We start from the raw sequence: 6,113 nt of genomic DNA, 5'->3' as shown, positions 1-6,113 counted from the left end.
GTGTACCCCGGAGGCCGCCAAAGCTTGTTCGGGAAGGGGACGGGATCGGATCCGTGTCGGATCTTTCCAGATTTTAAACGCGGCTCACCTTAGACGAGTTTGGAAATTGGATCTGCAAAGAAATTTATTATTATTTATACACGTGCGACAACAGATATTATTATACTGCTCATGCGGTTGCTGCTTCTTCATCTGTTTACCCATGGGTGCAGCCAACAAACCAGGAGGAAAAAACAAAAAAAATAGAGGATAAGACATAGACATCTTGTCTTTCCAAGTAAAATCTTTAGAATGATGAGCTGCGAAGGAGGCCATACAATCAGCAGTACTATTTGCCTCAATATGATTTCATTTTGCTTGATTCCAAAACCATAATACAGAAGAAGAAAGATAAACTTAGAGCCCTTACAAAACTTTAAAAAGATTAATAAAATTTAATATAGATATTTTTTGGGACTTATGAATATTTTTTACCAATTGGAAAGACTCATTCGAATTTACACAAGATTTTTAATTCCTGCCAGACCTCGAATATTTTTGCAAGCTTTTTCCCATCTAAAAAGAAGAAAGAAAAGAAAACTCCTGCTCCTACTTCCCATCTAGTTAGATCTCACAAGATCGGAATTTTAAAAACGTTGAGTTCCTACACATACTCATTGAACTATTTTTTTTATTTCTATTTTCGTTTTTATGATGAGATATGTCAGACCCCTACTTCTCTTGTGATGCCCATTGCTCTTTACTTTGCAGAGAAGAAGATTTGCAGTCTTTTTCTCCTTTGCCCTCCCACCAGCCGAGGTAGGTCTAGGGATTTCCATCTCTTTCTATTCTTTGTCTCTTTTTTTCACTTTCTAATTCTATTTGCAATATATACTGCGATCTGTATATCATCTACTCTTACAAAGCCCATCGCCATGCTCTTTATTTTGTGCAGAAGAAGATTTATGGTCTCATCCTCCCTCATCCTCCTCCTAGCCGAGGTGCGCACGAGGGTTTTTCTCTCTCTCTTTTCTTTATCTTCTTTTCTTCGCTTTTTCCTTCTATAATCTCTTTATCATGTTATATTATTTATGAACATGTTAAATATTCATATTAATATATATTCTTATATTAACATTTATATATAATATTTAGTATTAATATGAATTTAATATTATTTATGAAAAAAAAATAAATTTTCATATTTATTTAAGTTCTTATATTAACATTTTGTATTTAAATATTTAATATTAATATCAATTTAATATTATTTATGAACAAATTAATTATTCATATAATATAAATTCTTATATTTAATACCAATATCAATTTAATATTATTTATGAACAAATTAAATATTCATATTAATATAAGTTCTTATATTAACATTTAATATAGAAGTTAAATAAATATTTTTATTATTTTAAATACTTCTTTAATAAAAAAATTTAAGATAAAATTAATATGTACTAATTATATTTAAAATTTAATATTATTATTTAATATTTAATAGTATTCCAAATATTTAATTATAAATTATAGTAATAGTTTTTTTAATAAATAAATAAATAAAATTTTTTGTTCATAGATATAAACCTTAGTTTTATATTTGTAGTTGCCATGCTATAGAATTTACGATTATTTCATGTTTAATTTTTAACGTTTTAGTATGTGAGATAATATAGTTGTCATGCGGCATAAGTTTATTCACATATCATATCATACTCGAATTATTAAAGGTATGCTTTAATTTTTTGATGATTTATTCAACTCATGTGTTAAAATTTACCTCATTTAATATTTAAATAGAGATCCAACTTTAATAAACTATTAGCTGCTCCATATTCAATTCAATGTCAAAATATCATTAACATCTAATGTTAATGTTAAAATAACATTTAAAGATAGTGGTATGTTGTTAGATGAATATTATTTGATATACAATTTAACTAATTTGTGGTCGCATTGACCTTTGAATGCCACAGTGAAAAAATAAAAAATCCTCATCAACCAATTATATATGACAAAATTTCCAAAGATATAGAGCAAATGGTCCTAAACCATGTAGGACCATCAAGCTATTTATGTAGCAAATATCATACAAATTGATGTTCATGAATTATTAATTATTTCAAGCTAATTAGACTTACAAATATGAGTTCTCAAGCTATAAATAAGAAACAAACTATGTCACTTATTACATAACAAGACAAAAGAATAAGGCTAAATATGTTGATTAATAAAAAAATAATGATTCAACAAATAGTATTAAACAATTACAAGGGATAACACATGTATGGCAATATTATGTCTTGAAAATGAAAAGGATTGGTATCTATAATGAAACTAATGACGCTGATGGAGGTCAAATTTTATAATATCATGTTCTAAAAAGTGTGGATGAAAAGAGAAAATTGTTAATAGAAATGAAGAAAATATTTGTAAAAGTAATTTTAGTGGCATCCGTTGTGAAGAAGGGGTATTAAGAGTTGTATCTGGTTATTGATGATTCATATGATGAGTAGAGGAGATCAAAAGGAAAAGAAAAAGTATGATGGGTAGAAGTTAACATTAGGGGTGGCAAAATATGACCCGACCCGCCAACCCGACCCGTGTTCGACCCGCCATAAACAGGTTTGGGTTTGGCCTAAACAGGTTCGGGTCGTAAACAGGTCGACCCGTTTAACCTGTTTATTAATTGGGTCGGATACGGGTTTTAGATGTCTGACCCGTTTAAACCGTTTAACCCGTTTAACTGTTGGGCAGGTTAAACAGGTCTAAACAGGTTAAACAGGTTAAACGGGTTAAACGGGTTAAACAGGTTAGACAGGTCTAAACAGGTTAAACGGGTCTAAACAGGTCGGGTTGGGCAGGTTAAACAGGTCGGGTTGGACAGATTAAACAGGTCTAAACAGGTTAAACGGGTCAGGTTGGGCAAACAGGTTAAACAGGTCGGGTCGGGTTGGGTAAACAGATTACCTATTTATTTAACAGGTTAAACGGGTCGGGTCGGGTTACCTGTTTAATAAACAGGTCAGGTTCAGGTTTGTAATTCCTGACCCGTTTAATAAACAGGTCGGATTCAGATTTATAGTTTTCTGACCCGACCTGTATTTGACCCGACCTGTTTATGCCTGACCCGACCAGATTGCCACCCCTAGTTAACATGTCTCCTATTATCTATCTTGAGGTTAATTCGAATATATCTGATATTAATGATGATGAGTATTGTATTAATAACATAAATATTAATTTTCATGAATGAGATAAAGTAGGTAAATGTAGCCTGTATTCATTTCCAAGAATTATGGGAGAATTTGGTGGATCATCAAACTTATAATAGGAAGGAGATATTAATCAAGGTAACAAAATCAACTACAATATCTTACATAATATAATAGTCTTATGTAATCAAAAACTAAATCTAATTTTCTTTTGCTTTATCAGATAATTCAGATATCTATATTGGATTAAGAGTGCCTTGAAATAATGATGACCGCTTTCAAATAGTTAGAAAATGAGTTTTTACCGAGATATGAGGTTTTGGAGAGCCAAATTTTGTTTGTCGTTATTGTAGTGCTTTAATGTGAATTGAAGAAAGGAGTAGCAATAGTTCAAAGAGTGATCTAATGTTCTTTTTGTGCTGTCAAATTGGAAAAGCATTGCTACCATAAATCTATGAGAATGATGATTCAATATTTAGATTCTTTGACATAATTTGTAACATCGATAGTACATGTCGGTTATATGGATTAATATTTTACTAATAATTTATTATTAATGCTTGCTTATATTTATAGGGATTGTACTATTGAATTTTAGTGACTATCATTCACATTGATCTAGATAGAGATTTATGGTACAACTCCTGCACAATTTGCAATACGAAGGTACGCAACATTGCAGGCGCTCCGGGGTGCTACTTTTGTCAAAAGGAAAATCCGATCAACATCATTAAGATAAAAAATCTACTTTCTACTAAATATAAAAAAGTATGTACTAAACATTTTATTTTTCGATTATAAATATTTGATACATATTAAAATACATGATCATACTGGAGGAATTCCTTTAACCATTTTTGATAGAAATACGGAAGTTTTGATGGGAAAATCTATAAACAAATGCTACAATCTATACTTAGAGATATTTCAACCATGAAATTTTATAAATAGGTAATGTTTGTGGTAACAATTATATTAAAATAATATTTCTGCCTATATTATATGTGGATGGACCAATAAAGCTAGAAGAATTTGTTGAAAAAATACTATATAAATGCTACATTTTTGTTTTAATAACAAACAACAACAACTCATCTACAAGGTCTAATTGGGCTATATACAGCATATTTCAAACAGATCCTATTGAAGAAAGTCATTCTCTTCTACAGCTTACTATCCAATATAGTCAATCTAACAAAACTATTTTTCTACTTATTTATTTAAATCCTTTACATATTACTAATTTTTTTCTCTATTTTTTCGTGCATTAAAACAATTGCTAGATGAACCCTCTAATCAAAATGAAGACAACTGCATAAGTTCAAAAGAGAAGGTATCAGGATCTTCTGCATCAAATCTAAAAGGAACGGATGTCTCATGTCTCAATATAAGCATATATTTTTTCTATCCTACTACAAATGTTCATGTATTATATTTAACAATTTCTCTTTCTATTATTAATGATCTTTTGAATATTGAGATGTTGATAGTAAAATTGTCAAGAATTATTAAATTTATTTTATTTCTAATATATTTTTTATTCTTTTATTATCATTGAATTATATTTCGATTTTCATTATCTCCCCACGCATCATGCATGTATCATCTTTGTAGATCTCTATTGAACTCTGTGGTTTCAACTCTAATAGATATATATTCTAAAGGGATGGGTGGGTGGCTTCCTGGTCTCGTTACCCCATCGATTTGGATTATACTGACCTAGCATTTTCTTTTTTTGGGTAAAATGGATGATTTAGATTAACCTAGCCTTTTCAATATATACTCTTCACACATGAAAAATAAATGAATAATTTTTTTTGGCAACACAACCTCATTGAATCATGGTATACCTTGAAACATTTATTATTGTTGCCGTTGCTTTTGAGACCAATTAGCCTTCTAAGTAAACGCTTCAAATGCTCAGGATATTTCCATTATTTTGGTCTTTCAGAACATGGTAGGTGGACATGTTTTCCATGGTAAAGAATAATTACAGGATAAAATATAGAAGAAATACTCAACGACGAGAACAAAAGGAAATTATTTTCTGTCAAAGCTGTTGATTTTTGGGGAACAATTAAAATTGTCATATGCATTAATAACTTCTGGATTGCATGGAATCGGCAAAAAAATTAAAATGATACTGAATTAAAAAGGATTTTCATAACCCCATTCCCCTTGTATGACAACGGTAACCATGTATTGTAGCAGATTATGGGAATAGCCATAAAGTCCATGATAAAGATATCTTTAAAGAAAATGAATAAGAAGACCCAGATACAAGCTGTTAAATTGGAATATGGATGCATAAAAAAAAAAAACCCTATAAATCATATCACTGAAACACCTACATGTACAAGTGTATATACGTATGCATATATGATGTATCTATATGTGTATGTATGAATGCATCGTAGCAGTCACATTCATTACATGGCAGCTATTTTAATGGCATAATCTTTATAAATGGCAGAAACACAACCTCCCCAAAGCAGGTTTCTGGTTGTATCTTTTCTGCAAAAGAATGATTGATCTCCCTTCGCAGCATCAACTGCTGGATCATGCCTCGTACAGATCTCAAAGCACTCCAAACTCGCTCTTTCATCTGTTTGCACAGATCTTATGACAGCTGCAGGACAATCCGACGGTGCACGTCACGAAAAAAAAGGATGAAGCAGGTTCAGCCTGCATATACAGCATTAATTTGAAGTAGAAAATGATGGCCAGATTGGCCAGACTACCAGTCACTTCAAGTGAGACTGCGAAAGGGGCAAGGCAGCTTGTACCAGGAAAGTTTCCAGCAAGAAGTGCTCTACCAGCTCCAATCTGATTTGAGCTATAGTAATCAGCATAGACAGAAAAGCCTGGCTTCTAGGCAATATAATCAACTCACTCACATCCAATCCAAAA

The sequence above is a fragment of the Phoenix dactylifera genome, chromosome 5 (genome assembly GCF_051530095.1).
Source record: "Phoenix dactylifera cultivar Ajwa chromosome 5, Ajwa_hap1_PhDact_Kaust_v1.1, whole genome shotgun sequence".
Classification (NCBI taxonomy): domain Eukaryota; kingdom Viridiplantae; phylum Streptophyta; class Magnoliopsida; order Arecales; family Arecaceae; genus Phoenix; species Phoenix dactylifera.
The sequence above is the reverse complement of the archived record's forward strand: the minus strand, read 5'-3'. Positions refer to the sequence as shown.